At 45.0% G+C, this 19,432-nt stretch overlaps 1 protein-coding gene across 1 annotated transcript in view; it reads right to left on the reverse strand.

The window, feature by feature from the left end:
• The window catches only part of LOC126484280 (uncharacterized), a 40,634-nt gene that overhangs the window by 14,867 nt on the left and 6,335 nt on the right, over window positions 1-19,432 (reverse strand). The gene's annotated exons all lie outside the window — the stretch shown is intronic.

A 19,432-nucleotide genomic window follows, 5' to 3' on the forward strand; every position in this document is an offset into this window, starting at 1 on the left:
GACGGCGGCGGTGCACAAATGCTGCGCAGCTAGCGCCATTCGACGGCCAACACCGCGGTTCCTGGTGTGTCCGCTGTGCCGTGCGTGTGATCATTGCTTGTACAGCCCTCTCGCAGTGTCCGGAGCAAGTATGGTGGGTCTGACACATCGGTGTCAATGTTTCTTTTTTCCATTTCCAGGAGTGTATTTGGGTCTACATTTACTACCAACCTCCAGAGTGTTCTTAGTGATGGACATCAGTTGCCTTACTGAGTCTACCTCTGACATAACTTCGTCAGTGCTTCAGGAAATGTGTCAATATTGTGCTAGGTGCATGCCATTTCTTAGCCGCAGGATTCGTGACAAGAGGCGTTAAACGCTATCATCGTTGGTGCTAAGTGTTGCAACTTTTTTCCGTCAGTTGTATTTCCATACTAGCGTCAGCGTTAATGATATGAGACATTAAAACAAGTCATTCAATATTTACTTTCAATATACAAAACTCAGCCAGTAGTGTGTGTGCACCTTCCCTGTGCCAAGACAATCTTCATATGTAAAACACAAATCAGAGCCTTTTCTTGTACCTTTTGTAACGTAAAGTCCTAACACATAATGTTATTTATAAGAAATCGTTCTTCTTGCCTTACCGCAGCTACGACAGCTCGTGGGGAATCTTTTTATTTGATTTTATTTTTGGGGAAGGCGGGGGGGGGGGGGGGGGGGGGGCGAGGGCAGGGCAAATGTAAGGTTTTCATATGTTTTCTGCCATTGTAAATATTTCACCTGTAGTGTACTGCGACAAAAACGCGTGAGCGCAGTGCACTAGTAGTGGATAAGATCCTTGACTCTGTGTTGAATGCGATCTGTGGTGCACCTGATCGCCAGTCGGTTGTGCAGCGCCGGGGCATTCTTCTTTGAGGCACAGTGCCGAGCAGTTGAGTTTTTAGAGGAGGTTTGGTACTTGTGACTCTGAGAGAAATCGTCTAGAGTACTTCATTATGAACGTGAAAACCTGTTTGTAAACCTATGTTATTGATTCCATTGATGGAGAAGATTTTTTTGGAGGAATTTTTCAAGGTATCTGATGCATGCGCAATTATGAAATGTTTGTTTGTCAGAACTATTAAATGAAGGAAGTCTTTGTCCTTCAGGTAACTAATAACATTCACGGTTAGGGTTAATTTGATCACTTTGCTTTCATTATGTCACAAATAACGTACTTGTTTGAAATGTTTGTAACTTTTGTATTTCGTAACTGTTAGGGTCTTATATGTTGTACAGTCTTTCTTGACTAAAATCAACTTTAATTTTTCAGGAACAACTTTCGTTAAGGTAAAAACGCTTCTCCATCATTTTAATAACGTTTTTAATGTTTTGTAGTTGTGATCTTTACCTTGCGCCACATGAAGACACAGGTTGTTTCTGACAAGCAAAAACAAATTTGGTAGTGAGTAGCTTATTTTTTCTATAGTTGTTGCATGTGCTGATTTCTTTTTTGCTTTCGAGAATGCTAGTACACCAGACACGAAAAAACGTGCTGAGCATGAGGTTAGTTACTTTTATTTCATGATAGGTCTCACTTTGCATTCGTATGAGGAAAGAGTTCGCAGTCAGAATTTCGGCTCTTGTGCTAAACAAGCAGATTAATTTACAGTGAACAATGTAGGTAATTTCAAATAGTTTTTTTCCTTTTGACTAGAGTAGTATTTTATATCTGTCGACATTTCAAGTCAGGAACTACACTTCATATCACGTAACTTCCATATGAACCTCTGTATAGTTTCAGTTAAAAAGTTTTCGCTGAGTACACAATTAGTTACTTTTTTCATTTAATTAGATTAGTTCTCATTACTACAAATTCAGTATTTCACGAAGTTTAAAATTTTTTTTCAAGACACTGTTCATATTGGCAACACAGGGGAGACCAACAGTCAGCGTTGCTCAGCGGATGAGTACGGTATCTAAAGCACGCGTTATACGAGGAGAAAGGTTTCGATAAAAGGAATATTCTGCATCTTCATTTATAGATAAATTTTTGTAGAAAGCTTACGGCCTCGGATACAACAGTAATCAAGGAATGAACAAAAGCCAAGGACGTGGAAAAACTAACGAGAAATTATCGAGAACGATCTAAGCTTCGATTCAGAAAGAGAAGATCCGGATAAACAGATAGATAAAAGAACTGTACGAACAGACAAGGACGATTACAAACAACACCAGGAAAAGAATGACAAAGTTCTACGGACACCTACACAGGATGAACGAAAATAGACTGAGGAAGAAGATTTTTAACATAGTGACAATTAATGCAGTGAAAACTAACTAGGTGAAAGAAAGGTCTCGAGAAACTGGACATCTCTACAGAAGACATGACAGTTGGAAAACTACGAAATAAAGTTCAGAAAACAGAAATCTCAGCAAACATCCAAGGAGAAGAGAACGGGAAAGAAGTGGACAGAATAGAGAAAGAAGAAAAAAGTGAATAAATGAAAAGTTTTTGTGAAGGAAAGAGCGACGAAACAAAATTCCATGAAAGTGGATTGTGTTTTAGCGGTCTCCTTAAGGCATATCAACGATGATAACAATAATGATGATACGGTTTTAATAATGATAACGATACTAATAATAACAATAACAACAATAATAAGAGAGTCATATCGAAAATAGAGTGAACTAACTGTGGAAACCAGCCAGTATTATACGTACGAGTCGAAAAGTGACCAAGAAAAGACGAATGTACGAAGTAGGAGTCCAAAGACACATACTTCTATAATCCTCCGCAGAAAGTGTAGTTAGTAATGGTTAACACAAAATGCAGTCTGGAGCACAAAAGACCTAATATGAAAGAAGCATAGAGAGATTTAACCAAAGAAGGATGGAATATTAACTTTTCGTTGGGACAAAAACTGAACTTCTTTTATGACGAGTATTTGTCGGTAGCAACGGTTTCGTACGGTGACTATGACGAAGGAAATTGTCACCTTGACTCCACTTTGTTTCAGAAGTTAGGGGCATGAACAAATAATCTGTGTCGACGTTGTACTGTCAAAGTGATGCGTTACGTCATCTGGACTGGATGTACTTAGGTTAACGGCTAAGTGCAACTTGGACAAAATGTAGGCAACGGAAGTAGTATTAGAGATTTCCGACATCCGTAAGTATGTATTAGTTAGGGGTTTGGCCTTCATGGTACTGAATAGTGTTGGACGATTCGTCATCCGTTCTGTGGAGTCATTACTTTACACACTAGACTAACTTTCAAAGAACTCGTTCGTTTTCACTACGCCCTATACGCTGTATTTCTTTGTCCAACCTTTCCTTTTATTCTTCACCGCCAGGCTGTACCAAACCTATTTTGTTTCCTTATGGTGCATCTTTTCTAAATTCATTAATATTACCAATACGTGCTAATACATTGTAAATTATTGTGGAAACAATTAAAACGAAAAGCGTACCAAGAGCGTAGTTGAAGCAAGGAACTTAATAGCATAAATACATAAAGAAAGAATCTGGTTAAAATTCCATATGGGCAGAACATAGAGGCTGTGATATAAAAACGGCAGTGCAGGTGCCACTGTCACGGAAATGAAATTACTCGTCATGGAAACCAGCTCCGACACAAAGTCAGTTAGACGTGATTTTTTTAAAAGTGTGGAAATATGCTTTGGGTCTAGTTAATATCAAGATACACAAAACTACGACAGTCCATGGTGTTTACCAAGGATAGTAGAATGCAACACATGCAGGAGGTCGGTAGGTGTGCGCCCAGTAGGAAACTACGACGTCGCCATCGCCACAGCCGAGCCGGGAACCGCTCAGTACCTCACGAGTGCCACGTAACGTATTGTATTATCACTGTGTTTCTGAGTGAGTACAGAGTTGTTTAATCGACCATACTGCTAGATATGGCTCTTTGCAATTGTGCGATTAGGCAACAATGTGTCCTTATGCTCTTTATAAGCGATGTACACTGAAGAGCCAAAGAAATTGATGTACCTGCCTAATATCATGTAGGGCCCCCGAGAGCACGCAGAGGTGCCGCCGCACGACGTGGCATGGCCCCGACTAATATCTGAAGCAGTGCTGGAGGGAACTGACACTATGAATCCTGCAGGGCTGTCCATAAATCCGTAAGGGTACGAGGGCATGCATGTCTCTTTTGAATAGCACGTTGAAGGCATCCCAGATATGCTCAGTAATGTTCATGTCTGGAGAGTTTGGTGGTCAGCGGAAGTGTTTAAACTCAGAAGAGTGGTTTTGGAGCCACTCTGTAGCAATTCTGGACGTGTGGGATGTCGTATTCTCCTGTTGGAATTGCCCAAGTCCGTCAGAATGCACAACGGATATGAATGGATTCAGGTGATCAGACAGGATGCTTACGTACGTGTCACCTGCTAGAGTCGTATCTAATGGTATCAGGGGTCGCAAATCACTCCAACTTCACACGCCCCACACCATTACAAAGCCCCCATCAGCTTGAACAGTCCCCTGCCGACGTCCAGGCTCCATGGATTCATAAGGTTGTCTCCATACCAGTACACGTCCATTCGCTCTATACAATTTGAAACGAGACTAGTCCGACCAGGCAACGTTTTTCCAGTCGTCAACAGTCGAATGTCGGTGTTGACGGGCCTAGTGGAGGCGTAAAGCTTTGTGTCGTGAAGCTATCAACGGTACACGAGTGGGCCTTATCTCCGAAATTCCATATCGATGATGTTTCGTTGAATGGTTCACACGCTAATACTTGTTGATGCCCCAGCATTGAAATCAGCAGCAATATGCGGAAGGGTTGCACTTCTCTCACGTTGAACGATTCTCTTCAGTCATCGTTGGTCCAGTTGTTGTAGGATCTTTTTTCCGGCCGCAGCGATGCCGGAGATTTGATGTTTTACCGGGTTCCTTGTGAAATGGTCGTACGGGAAAAACCCCACTTCATCGCTACCTCGGACATGCTATTGCGGCATCTATAGCCCCTGTTCAAACTCACTTAAATCTTGATAACCTGCCATTGTAGCAGCAATAACCGATCTAACAACTGCGACAGACACTTGTCTTTCAGAGACGTTGTTGACTGCAGCGCCGTATTCTGCGTGTTTACATATCTCTGTATTTAAATTCGCATGCCTTTCTTTGGCGCTTCAGTGTATTACATTTCCTTATGTTGAGAGTCAATTGCACCAAGCGCCATTCCTCCACAGTTCTTCCTACATTTGTCTGAAATTTTATAGGCTTGTTACTTCATACATCACTGACGATTAAGTGCAGAGTCACGGTTCACCTATCAGTGTATTGACGGATTCTGAGAGTGTATCTTGAGTTGTTTTCAGTGAAAAATAATGGTTTGTTTTGCAATTGCAAATTGTTCTAACCACTGCATACAGCTAAAATAGTTGAGAATTAAGTTTCATAAATTTCCTAAAAATAATGAGACGAAACACGAATGGGTAAAAGATTGTAAACAAGACGATTCGTTTCAATTGTTAATGCTTGTAAGTGCACAATACATTTTGCTGTTCGGATTATGAAAAGGATTTCAAACAAGACCTTTGAATCTTCCTTTAAAATGTGAGTTGCAGCCTGATGCTATTCCAACTCTACAACTCCTATTCTCCATAGCTGATTAAGGCGCTAGTTATCAAGATGAAATGAGAGAAAAGTTTGGTCAGAAATACTAAGTTACTGTATAGAAGCAGAAATGGTTTTACAGGTAAGAAACCAACTACTGAAGAAACTACCAGCAGAATAAACGTCAACTATGAAAATAAACACCGCTGTTAATGCTACAATGCAGATTTGTGCCAACAGTAAGAACAGTAAAGGATCGTCAGTGCAATTGTAATGCTGACATACTTACAATAAAACTTTTTTTTTTAAATGGTCGAAGTTTTTTTTTTTTTTTTCAGTGTCAGTAAAAGCTACTTAAATGTGAGATTAAGCATTATTTTGAAGGTCATTGTGTAACCTGATACCGAGCCGATGCATCACGGGAAATTGTGTGGTATATTGAAGGTCACTATGTAAAATAATACTTGTCACACTTGTCACATGTCAAGATGACCTTCTGCTCACGCTTCTGAGGCAATTGTCCTACTAAAAAATGAAAGTCATCCATCCACTATGCGCATTCAAGCGCCAAATTCAATGTCGCCCACCCACTGTGCCGGTTGTGTCTTACATAAACGTCCAAGACGAGGTCACGCTCTCACCATTCATTTAGGTCAAATGAATGACTTAAAAATAGCTCCCCTACATTGATGAAAGCTAATAGGGTGACATAAAATGGAGAGGCGTAAGAAAGCCCCTCTTCCCATAAGAATATGCAGAAATTTATCCAAGACGGGACAAAATTCTAAAATTGCCATATAAATGATTTGAGTAGTTTCAGACCGCGTTGTATGCTAAGAACTAAATGTGGCAGGACTTTCACAACATTTATTTTATATCAGTTTCTCAAGGTGGTTTACTATGGTACATAAATTGTATCCACATTTCATTGATTCAGTTATCTGTGGTTATATCCTCACGACGAATCCCTATAATGTTATGTTAACACTGAAAAGCAGCAGTCTGAAACACGGAAGAGGAGGACATGCAGCACTCACGCTCTGAGCGCTGTGTACGAACTAACTTGTGTGTAGACAGTTCATCTGTCCTGGGAGTCGAGGCTCTAGACGATTTTTGCCTGTTCGATACGGGCAAGATATCAGTCCTGGGGATTCCAACACTTCCGAGAATGTTCTAATGTCCAGTCTTAAGTTTAGACGTTTTGTATAATTTTGCATGATATTGTAATTCCAGAGACAAACAGACGTACAGACTGACAGTCGGATAAAAAAATTACAAACAAATATTTTTTCAGTGATACAATTACAAAATAATTTTATGACTTTTCCCTTAGTTGAACTGTGAAACGTGGCTTCTTACCACATTTCGTAATTCTAAGTTGACGGGAAGCACCCTATAGGTTTTGACGAGTGAATTTGCGAATATCAAAGCACGCGACGTAATTGGGAGTATTTCTTCATTCCATTGACATAGAACCTTAACTGTTTTACGCCGCTAAGGGACCTCAGACCTTAGTATGGGATGAAAATTTCGACTGGGTACATCTGCGTGTTCCCGAGAAAAAAGAGGCTTAACCGTCGAATAGACAGCACAGACGGACAGGGCAGAGGGGCGACAGAGCGATACTGTAGGGGTCCCGGTTTTATCGATTGTAAAAAAAAAAAAAAAAAAAAAAAAAATTAAGCATCAACTATCTTTAAAGCGGATAAACGGGAAAAAACTACAGAAACTACTTACGGCATTCGACTTTTATGTCATCCATAACAATTCTGCGTTTACTGAACTCCACGTGTGGTCATCTAAAAGGCTTTATTACATTATTTTCGTGCTTTCTGCTATTTAATGTCTGCTAGCACGATTCAAGGTAAGCAATATGTGTTTGTCAAAGCTACATTTTATTGATTACTCTACTAGATAATTGTTGAAAACTTTCCAAACCTGCCGTGAAATTGGCCGCTGGAATCAACTTTACTGAAGATTTCTGTCTGGAGTGAAGTCCGCCTTATACAAGAGTGAAAAGGGGACGTTTAGCAGTGCAGACGAATAGCAAGTAGAAGCTTTTGAAACGTGGTGTTACAGAAAAATACTGTAGATTCGATGGGTAGATCGAATAATTAGTGAGTAGGTACTGAACAGAACTGAGGAAAACGGTAAGTTATGGCACAGTTTGTCTAAACAAGGGGTCAGCTGATAGGACACATGCTGAGGCATCAAGGAATAGTGAATTTCGTGCTGGAGGGAAGCACGGAAGGCAAAAATTTCAGGTGGCCAAACGATGAACACAGTAAGCAGGTTCAAATGGATGTTAGGTGCAGCAGTTGAAGGAGCTCGCACAGAATAGACTAGCGTGCGGAGCTGGCTCACAACAGCCTTCCGACTGACGACCTCAACAATCGACCTTTAACGGCTTAGGACTGAACGAAAGCTACCCTCGACTCCACGGTCTATCGTACAGCCACGCCAACCGTATTGCAGAATTCTCAACTACGTGATTGCATTTTGTGCCGTGTTGCATCTCACAGAGTTCGAGAGTCCTAGTTCCTGGACAGAACATCTTTTCTACCTTGTAATTTCATAACCTTTTCTTCTCTTCCCGACTTATCCATTCGAATGCATACTTGGACACACCTACAATATAGCATGGTAACTTTCTTAATAGTCTGCCTCAAGATCTACAGTACATAACAGAGCGAACTTAGGAGCGGTCACGGGCCTTATCTGTCAACAGACGAATGGTAAACTATTGTCGTGAACACGATGTGCAGGAAGAGAAGGGTTCGTCTTTGTGGAAGTTGCGCAGGTTGTCTCCAGGGTATACTGCAGTCATGTTTCAGATGTCTGGGAATTAGCGCCGAATCCATGCGCCAATGTGTTGAGCCGTTCCCTTTCTACAAACTGATCAGGGCTGTGCGTGGAAGCGACAGAGAAAAGATTCGGAACTTTATTTCGGCTCGCTTCTCTAATGGTTCGCATTCAGCTTAACTGTAGCACAGCACCGAAGCCACCGCTGCAGCAAGGAAACATCTTAATATGCCGTGAACAGCGTGACAATCAGACAAATCTAAATTGCAGAGCAACCGCTAGTCACATTATTTCCCATTGCTCCCAGCAGTTCAGAACCTCCACTTCAGTAACGCTCCAGAAAATCATTGCTAGAATTGCACGAGAATTTTTTGATGAGGGAAAGGTCTATTACTCAGATGCCATGAGGGATCGAGTGCCCCCTCTCTCCCTCCCAGTGCCATTTCACCCCTTTCCTCCCCAGACCAATTGCATGTCGGGATAGCAAGTTCCCCCTCCCGCCTTTCACTACTACTACAATGTGTGACTTTCGTCATGCAAGGTCTGTACACCGCAGTGCGAGGATCATCACCAAGCGCCAGCGGCAGTTTTAAAAATACTTAAAAAATGGTATTGATCTATCACGTAAGACAATTTGACATCACAGGATGCGACTAAAAAGTGCGGGAAATCTGAAGAGGTGTGCTGTCCTATTGACTAAATTACTATAATTTAATTACATCATTGCATTTTCCGCAAGCACGGCCATTGCTATTTTCAATTTTAGGGAAGCTTGTTGCAATATCACAGATTTTGTCCCTCTGTCCAAGATCGGCAAACAGAGATGCAAATAATTCTGAGACTTTAAATGTTCAGCAATTACCACAGTGCATTATTTAAACAAAATAACTGCAAGCATGTACCAAACCCACAAGGATCTTGTCCCTGCATTATTAACGTGTGATGTCATAGAGTGTTCGAAACAATGACATATTCTGTAAGCTCAAACGTATGACGACCTTGGATTGCTATTTACATTTTTGGGGTAATTTTTGCAATGAAACAGATTTTTTTTTTCCTTTTTTCAAGATCGTCACCCCAAGAGATGCGTAAATATGAGACTTCACAAAAAGAAAAAAAAAAAAAAATGGCTCTGAGCACTATGGGACTCAACTGCTGAGGTCATTAATCCCCTAGAACTTAGAACTAGTTAAACCTAACTAACCTAAGGACATCACAAACATCCATGCCCGAGGCAGGATTCGAACCTGCGACCGCAGCGGTCTTGCGGTTCCAGACTGCAGCGCCTTTAACCGCACGCCCACGTCTGAGACTTTACATGTGAAACAATTCGCACGGTGATATTTTAAGCAACTACTCTCATATACCATATTGAACAATTAGCACAGCGTCATATTTTAACAAATACACAGATCTTCCACGTTAAGAAAATCACACACTGCAAAAAATACCCTCTTGTTTCGTTCCAAGTACATGAGGAACTTATACCTGCATTTTTAGTGGGTTACAAACGATCATATCACCAATAAGGCGCCGAACACTATAAGATCATAGTAGACTTGTAAATAACGAAACGGAATCCGAATGAGTACCTTTCCCCAGACAAGTATTTTACATTAAAAAACACTAAATTGCACTGTAAACAATTAATACATCTGGGCTGTTACCGCCACAACTGGCGTTCGGTAGGCAAGATAAAGACAATGCACTTTATTTAAAAGGAACAAAAAGTATCTTCCATTATTTGCATCGTACAGCGCCACTGGGATCGCGAATCCTTCCGCTACAGTGCTAGTTACGTGTGAACTAGCGGGGGAGTGTCCACTGGCAGAGGCGTCCCACGCACCTGGCAGACGAGAATGAGTGAGACACAGAATGGATTCTGGGGTGATTTCTGTCACACAATGGCAACAGTCATAAAGCACCCCACAGTCTTGAAATAAGGCTGGCAGGTTGCAGTTCGCAGTTAGCTGAAGTGACGCGTGTTCCTTGTCAGTACGAGGCGCTACTGCTGCCTGACCACACACACCACACTGCAGCGCCGCTGCCGGGGCGCCAGACGCTTCTGAGGCTCCCGTCAGCAGTGTGTGCGTGCCTCAGAGCGCAACACACCTCTGTGGGCAGACGTACAGGTAACAGAGTCATTGTGCTACTTTATTAGGCAGTAAGCACTCCTCAGAGCAGCGACTCTAATAATTTTGAACCTTGGCTATTAGTCGTTGAGGATATTTCCTAAAAAGTGAAGTGTTATTAACATTCAGTAGCTGGAGCACCATACACTCTCTGATCGAAAGCGACTGAACACCCGCCAGTATCTTACTGATCAGAGGTACAGCGTGTCCGTCATAAAACAGGCGTCACGTGTTTCGGTATATATTCTGAATTCGTAACTGGAATAAACCGAAACAAGTGCTTCTGATGAAGTCTTTAATGCAACGAAAAGTGTTGCGCTCTTTCATGGAATGAGGAAAATTATTTTGTAAAATGCAACTTTTATCTGGTCTTTCGATGACTGGTCCCAAACTGGCCTAGTTTGCTATTCGTTTAGCCAGTATATATTAAGAGGGACGTTAAATAACGTAAACATTAGCCAGTACTTCTTTACACAGCACCCTCCTACATGCATTCCTCGTTTACAAACTTCGAATTTCTTATTACAAGACCTCACAATGCTCCACTTTTGTAAATACATCACTTGCTTGCAATTACAAGGATGTTATGGTTCATGGCATGCTGTGTGGAGATCTGAGGTATAAGGTACCCTCCACTATCTAAAAAATGGGTGCACTGTTCGGCGATCCCCAGTTGGTGATGTAAATGCTATACAAATACTAGCACTGTATGTTTCGAAGCTCATAGTTTTTTGTTGTTGCTGTTGATGCCAAGAATATATGGGGATACAGATTAAGAGTTCAGCATAGCGAATATCAAATAGGCTCAGCGAAGCACCTTTAATTATACATTGCTTAGTTCCTTCTTACTGTCGTATGTTGTCCTTCCCATGTAGGAGAAATACTATGTTTACCGACAACTGCTTCATAGAGACGAGTAAAACAATTGTACTAAACTCTGAGAACTGATGCTCTACAACAGGGATGCCACGTCGTCATCTAAAAGACACATATTGACTTGAGCAAATAGGAGACATTTCAGGCTTTTCTCTTTCGGCGTATGGTCGCTGTCCTTATGTTTACTTAGTATAGGTTTAATAATATCCAACTTAATTTGTCACTTATAATTTCATTCTACATCGAAATCATCTAATTCTCTTCTCCAATCATAAGCTGACAATGAGTTATGTTATTGGTTTCTAATACTACCTAATTTTTCTCTTGTAAAATATCTCTTTTATGGCATTAAAAGTTATTACTTTCTTCTTCGAATGCTTCAAGCTCAGAGCATTCTCGAATTTTAATTTTGCATTTTACTGCCTCCATTTCACTACTGTTATAACATGTTATATCGTCTCACACCTTTCTGGGTGAATGATGGCAGTAGTTCCATGTTATTGTGGAATTTCCAAAAAAATGGTTCAAATGGCTCTGAGCACTATGGGACTCAACTGCTGTGGTCATAAGTCCCCTAGGACTTAGAACTACTTAAACCTAACTAACCTAAGGACAGCACACAACACCCAGCCATCACGAGGCAGAGAAAATCCCTGACCCCGCCGGGAATCGAACCCGGGAACCCGGGCGTGGGAAGCGAGAACGCTACCGCACGACCACGAGATGCGGGCGTGGAATTTCCATATAAATAAGTTTAGAACTTTTCCAAGCGATTGTCCATCAGAAGTAGTTATTCCACTTGTTATTAACTCTGCAAAAGACTGTTGTGTTGCACAACATTCACTCCTCAAGATTTAGATACAACGTAACCATCCTTCTTAAGCTAATTCAAATGCAAGTTGATTTTTATACAGAAACTATTCACTTATGCTTTAATACAATTACCGTCCATGGTTCCAAAGGTTTCTGCGAGCATCTCAAAGAATGATCGCTCTCCATTGGTATTGACAGTAAATGCATATATTTTGTTTATCCTACTCGTATTCAGATTTTTCTATCACTGTGTTTAAAGTATTTTGTGACCCTCGCCTGCAGATCTGCAAAAGATCCTTCTTTGTCCAGTAACAGTATCAATTCGTCCTTCACGACAAGTCTTTTGCCTGTACACTCCAACTTACATTTTTTACCTAATTCGACCTCTTGCAAAACCTGCTTTCATTTTTTATACACATAATACTAACTATATTTAGGGGAGGAATTTTGGAATAACGTAATATGTAGGGATCAATCGTCACTCAGCAATATCTATACCTGCCAGTTTTGCAGTGAACAGTGTCATAGACTGAGAAAAGTGTTTTTCTCCAGCTTCAGTATAACACACATGTATCACATGTATATCATTTTCTTTAACTATGTTCTCCCAGTTGACTGGTAGAGCATAAAAAATTTAGGCAGAGAGAACATGGTTTATAACCTTTTCTCCGTCTTGATTGTCAGGAAAGTGTATTTCATTGGATGCAGTTTCTCTCAATAGTGTTTTGAGAGAAATACGTCTTCTTTTCTCGAGCTTTTGCTGGTTTCAGAAGGCGCGGAAGTTGAATGCGCGCCCAAGGATGTGGACCTGGATACCCAACAGGGGTCTCCGTGCTCTGGCGCGCGCCTGCGCCGCGAGCCTCGCCGTGCGAGTTCGCTGCCAGATTTTAGGTAACCCCGGCATTCGAGGGTTGGATCCCATCAGTTCCACGTCGAGAACTTAAATTGCCTGGGCTACACTCAGTGTCTCGCTTTGGAAGTGCCCCCTCCCATTTCCGTCTGCCAACCGCTGTCGTCCTTTCATCCATCTGCACGCCGTCGCTGCTGCCCGCCACCCGGTGCTCGACGCTGCCGCCTCCGCCGCCGCTGCCCCTTGTTTTAGTTCCTTTCGCACTTCCACTACTCCTGACGCCAGTGGACGTCGCCTTCAATCATGTACACCCCGGCTACCAACATCATCTACACTTCCTCTTCACCTGCCCCCACTGTAACCTCGTTGAGTGCTTCCTCTGGGCTTATCCCATCTCATCCACCTCCACTACTTACGGTCTCCTCCCCTTCTGTCTCCTCATCCCTGTATCCCCACCTGTATGTTGCTCCTTCGCTTGCTCCTTCTCCTGCTCCTGTCATTGTCGCCCACCGAGACGACTTTCTCCCCCATCCTCACCCACCAAACTACAACTACTTCTGCTTCCCCAGCCTGGGTAACCGCCTGCCGCACCACAGTCGCCACCACCGAGCGCCCCATCCCCATATCCAGTGCCGCCACGTCACAAGAGGGGCCATCCAGTCCCTCATCCCTCCTCCCAGGCCACACCCGCCAAAAAACCTTCCAAGCGCCCAAGCGGCGACCTCACATCCCCTCCTCTAAAAAACCATCGTCTGCCCCGCTTCCCTCTGATCCCACCATGGATACCATCGCTCCTCCCACCTCCCCAGCCCCCACCCATTTTCGTCCTTGGCAACCCTGATCCTAAATTCCTAGATGCCTGCTTTCTCACCCCTAAAATCCGGAAATGCATCCCCAGTGCACCCATTACCCAAATTAACCCTCATGTCTTCCTCTGCCTCTTTCCACACAAAACTTAGCCCTGTGGTCACGGATGCAGAGGTGCTGGCAGAACTGAACGCCCATCCCACCCTGGAGGTCTGCTCAGCCCACCGTAATTACAACTCCTCTGACCCTACCTTCCTCATGTGTATCTTTACTAAGTCCACCTCCTCCATCGATCACCTAATGCAGAAAGCCCTGATTTCCAATCATGGCCACCCCATTGACCCATCCCTTGCCCCTCCTCAGTCCTACTGCTGCCAGTGCTGAATCCTGTACAATGATCACCTGACTCCAAGAACCCCCTCACCTTCCCCCATTGTAAAGCCTCCCATTTCCTTAAACAGTGTCCTAACCTAGACTCTCACCCTTCCTGCAAACACCTCCAATGGACCCTACCCCACCTAATCCTCAAAATGCAAAACAAAACCCCCTCACACCAACGCTGAGATCACTGTCCTCATTCGTTCCATCGACCCATTCATCCACCCCAACAATTCCCTCCAGCCTCCCATTACAGCAGAAGACATCATCCGGTTCCTACCTATCGTCCTGCAGAACATCCACCCGTCCCATTGCCCCCACACACTCCAGCAGATTTCCCTCATCACCCACTCTGTTTTTCTTTTAAGTACCTATGCCACCTACTCCCACAACCAGGCCCACTTTACCTTCACCCACCTAGACACCCTCGTTTAAGCCCTTCACTCCTCAACCCACTTCCTTCCCTCCTCCAGCCTCCTGGTGCATCACCAGTATCGTCTCCTCTACCTCAACATTCGCTCCCTCCCTGCCAGCAAATACCTCTTGATGCATACCCTATCCCAGCTCCAGCTTGACTCCATCATCTTTAATGAAACCTTCCTCCAACCTCACCATGTTGTCCATACCTCTCCCTATCTCCTTCACTGCACTGATGATCTCCTTGCCCTCGCCCAAGGCAGGGTCGCTATTGAGCACCTCAAGCATCTCTGTCCGGCCATAACCGCTCCTCAGTGACCCAACTGAACAGCTTCACCTCAGCATCTTTTTTTCCTCCCTCACCATCACCTGTGCTACTATCTATATCCACCTCACAGCTCCTCTCCCCTATGGCTTCATTTCCCATGATGACTGTACCTTCTCCACCTATATGATATTGCCGGCCTGGGTGGCCGAGCGGTTCTAGGCGCTACAGTCTGGAACTGCGCGACTGCTACTGTCGCAGGTTCGAATCCAGCCTTGGGCATGGATGTGTGTGATATCCTTAGGTTAGTTAGGTTTAAGTAGTTCTAAGTTCTAGAGGACTGATGACCTCAGCAGTTAAGTCCCATAGTGCTCAGAACCATTTGAACCTATATGATTGCTGCTGACCTCAACATCCACAGCCATGACCCTGCCGCCCTTCGGCAGTGGCATCAGTTAATTGCCACCCTTCATGGTGACCTTGTTCTTCTCCCATAACACACCCAATGTTATCCTCTCTTCCCCCAACCTCCTTGATCGTATTGCTGTGGACGTCCTTGATCCTGGTGGTAATGACCACCTCCCCATCCTTCTCACCACCTCCTCTGCCTGTGGCCCCCATGCAGCCCCCTGCCCAGCTGCCCCTGCAAAGTCTGTACACAACTACTGCCGCGCCAACTGGGATGCCTACTGGGAATCCATTGCCTCATGAGCCACCCTCTCACCTTTCACAATCTCACTGACATCACCCGTGTCTTTTTCTTCCTGTGGAGGCCCATGTCCCTACCAAACTCATCCACTCTCACCACCCTACACTTCCTCCATTGGCCATCCTTTGTGAATCCCACAAGCTCTACCTCCCCTTCCTCTGCACCCATGACCAGGATACAATCACCCACCACTGGAAATTACAGCAACACATCCAGAACCTTCTTACAGCAAAGAAATGTCGGGACTAGCGCCAGACATGCACATGCCCCAACTCCACCCTCCCTGTCAACTCCTCCAAGTACAGGTCAGCGTTCCACTGCATTACTAGTAGCCATCCCACCCCACATTACCCTATCCCCCATGACGATCACCCCTTGCCTGACAACCTCAGTAAGGCTAACCATTTTGCTTCTCACCTCTCCGAGGTCTTCTCCTTTCCTGATGGTCCCCATTTTGATTATTCCCTCTCCCCACCATCCATGGCTGCACTGATACCTCTGTCCCTCCACTTGCCCCTATCTTCCAGTACTTGGATCAGTTAACCCCCTCAGACATCAGCACTTTCAGCACTACACATGACATCACACTTGTCCTCCGCTCCAAATGCAACACTGCCCCTGGTCATGATGGCATCGCCCACTGCCACCTCAAGGAATCCCCTCTGTCCTTCCTGGCTGTCCTTGCTACCCTGCACAATGTCCTCCTTCCAACTGGCTTTTACCACGACCTGTGGAAGACTCCCCTAAATCCAACAAACCCCCCTCTGATACCTCTTCCTATCGTCCCATCTGCCTCACCTCCATGTTCAGTAAGGTCTTTGAGACCATCCTCTCCTGACTTATTCACCTCCATCTTAACCAGCACCACCTCTTTCTACTTACCCAGTGTGGCTTCCAGCATTCCTTCTCAGTCGATGACCAACTCCTTAACCTTATCAGTCTTCTTTTCTTCCAAATTAACTCCAATCACTCCACTATCTTTGTTTCCCTTGACCTCCAGAGCACTTACGACTGTGTCTGGCATCCAAGGCTCCTATTCAAGTTCCAGACCTATGCTCTCCCTATCAATTTCGCCCATCTCGTTGCTTCCTTCCTCTCCCGTTGTCCCTCCTATGTCACTATCCACAATTTCAACTCCCATATCTTCTATCCCTATGCTGTAATGTCCCAAGGCTCTGTCCTATCCCCCCTCCTCTATCTCCTGTACATTGCTGATATGCCCATACCTCTCCCACCTGTTCATCTCCTCAAATTTGCTGATGAAACCTCCTTCCTGGCCCTTTATCCTACCCCTGAACGGCCCCAAAGTACTCTCCAAACCCACCTTGACCAGTTCACCACTTGGTGCAACCAGTGTTTCCTTCCTGTCAACCCCTCCAAGACCCAGGCAATCATCATAGGCCGCATCACCCACTCCTTCTGTCTTCATGATTTCTACCTAACCATTTATGGCCATCCTATCCACCTCACTCCTACCCTCAAATATCTTGGCCTCACCCTCGACCGCCACCTCACCTGGACTCCCCATCTCCTTACAATCCAACACAAAGCCCACAACAGGCTCCCTGAAACTCCTGTCTGACTGGACATGGGGACTGCATCCTTCCACCATGATTCACACCTACAAATCCTTGATTCGCCCCATCCTTTGTTATGCCAGCATTGCTTGGATTTCCGCCCCTCCCAGGTTATATAACGCCCTCCAAATCCTCGAGTGCCAAGCACTTCGCCTCACCTTCTGTATCTGCCTTCCATGCCCCATGCACATCCTCTATGATCTCATCCCCTTCCCCCACCTTCTCCTTGTCTTTGAACACATCCGCACCCTACATATTGCCCCCTAACTCGACCCCACCCACCCAATGGTGTCCCCCCTTTCTCTTCACCCCCAGCCTGTTGCCGCACCTTGACCGTTGTATCCCCCCCCTCTCCATCTCCACACCCTCCACATCCTTTCCCAACGCAATTTCCAGCACCTACCCCTCCTGTATGATGAACTTCACCCTGACATCTACCCATCCTATGAATTCTAATCGCACCTTCCTCCTACCTCCGGCCTCCTCCTCAGGTCTCCCTCTCTTCCCCCTCTCATCTCCTGAGTGGCTTTCCCCCTCCTACCCCTCTCCTGTACTCCCCTTCAATGTCTGTGCACTCCCTTGTCTTTCCTCTTCATCTCCCACCTCACCAGTGTCCTGTCTTTTGGTACACCCCCTAACTACCCTATACCTTTCATCCCACCTCTTCCCCCACTGAACCTTGCTCTCCCCTCTTTTTCCATCCCCTCAAGCCTCTCCCTTGGCAGGTCCCCCTGAGCCATGTGTGGCTCATGTTCATGTCATCTATTATGTTTTTTGTTTTACTGTACAGCCATCTCGTCATTGCATTTCAATTACTGGTGTTACTGAATTACTGTCTTGCCTGCCTGTGAGTGGCAGCAGCAGCACACATTGATATTTGCCCTGCCATATCATCTTTGCTGGTCAGCTATTACTTCCTGGTCTTTGTGTGTCGTAGGGAGAGATCGGACCTGGAGAGGCTGGAGTTGGAATGCGGCAGAAGTGCAGTCAGGACGTAGCAACAGCTGGGGATGGAGCGCTAGGGAGGTGTGGACAGCTAGTACTCGCCGACCGCTCGCGACCCATGATGAGCTGTCCGATGGATCGAGATGGCAGTGGGATCGACCATTGGTCGTTCGGTCAGTTGGTCGCCTCTTTGGACAACGTGTGTTTGGTCTTTTGACAGCTTCTGGGCCTCATCACTGGGTCATCTTGCTGGACGTGGCTCGGTTCCTTCTTGTGCGGAGACGTCATGGCCAATGGGCGTGCCTGATTGGGTCTGAGCCAGTGTGCCCAGATGGCCATGTCTTCCAGTTTCCGACGGACAGAGGACGCTCATGGTTTTGAGTGCCAACGACTTTGGTTGGTTGTTCGTCAGTTGTCTGGTCGGATGACGTGTGTTTCATCACCGACCATCTTTCGAGAATGTGTGTGTGTATGCCGGTGATTTGTCCTAGTTATTCATCAGTGATTCATTTTACGGGTGTTCGAGTTTCTTGTGGCAATGTTTCGTGCAGCACTGTGTGCCCTGTGTCAGTTCTACTGAGCAATGCTTTAAATGCTGTGATGCTGTCTGCGTACTGCAGTAGGCAGTTGGTCAGCTGCCTCAGAGCAGCGAGTGCATGTTTCCTTACCGTGTTGATGCTGTCCTTCACGGCGTGTAGTTCCACAGCCGTTGCGATGTTCATGTATGTCAGTAGTTATTGTGTCTTGGCTTATTAACAAACCAATATTCGAAGACGAGTGTTACTGGTCTCTTCGCCTCGCTGGCATTTTGGTTGTAGTGTTTTTGGTCTGGTGACCAAAATCAGGTAGTTGGTTGGTTCGTCGGCTGTCTGTTGGTTGGGTTGCCTTCCGATTTAGTGATTATTGGTCAGGCTGCCTGTCACGCCTAAACGGGCGTTAGTGTTACAATTCCAGGCCGACCATTGGAAACTTCTGAGCGCCGTTCCGTGTCTGTTACGTAGTAACTTCCCTGTTTCAGTCTTAGTTATTTGGTTGATGTGTGGCCTTCAGCCGAGTTGTTATACACTCCTGGAAATGGAAGAAAGAACACATTGACACCGGTGTTTCAGACCCACCATACTTGCTCCGGACACTGCGAGAGGGCTGTACAAGCAATGATCACACGCACGGCACAGCGGACACACCAGGAACCGCAGTGTTGGCCGTCGAATGGCGCTAGCTGCGCAGCATTTGTGCACCGCCGCCGTCAGTGTCAGCCAGTTTGCCGTGGCATACGGAGCTCCATCGCAGTCTTTAACACTGGTAGCATGCCGCGAC

The sequence above is a fragment of the Schistocerca serialis genome, chromosome 6 (assembly GCF_023864345.2).
Source record: "Schistocerca serialis cubense isolate TAMUIC-IGC-003099 chromosome 6, iqSchSeri2.2, whole genome shotgun sequence".
Taxonomy (NCBI): Eukaryota; Metazoa; Arthropoda; class Insecta; order Orthoptera; family Acrididae; genus Schistocerca; species Schistocerca serialis.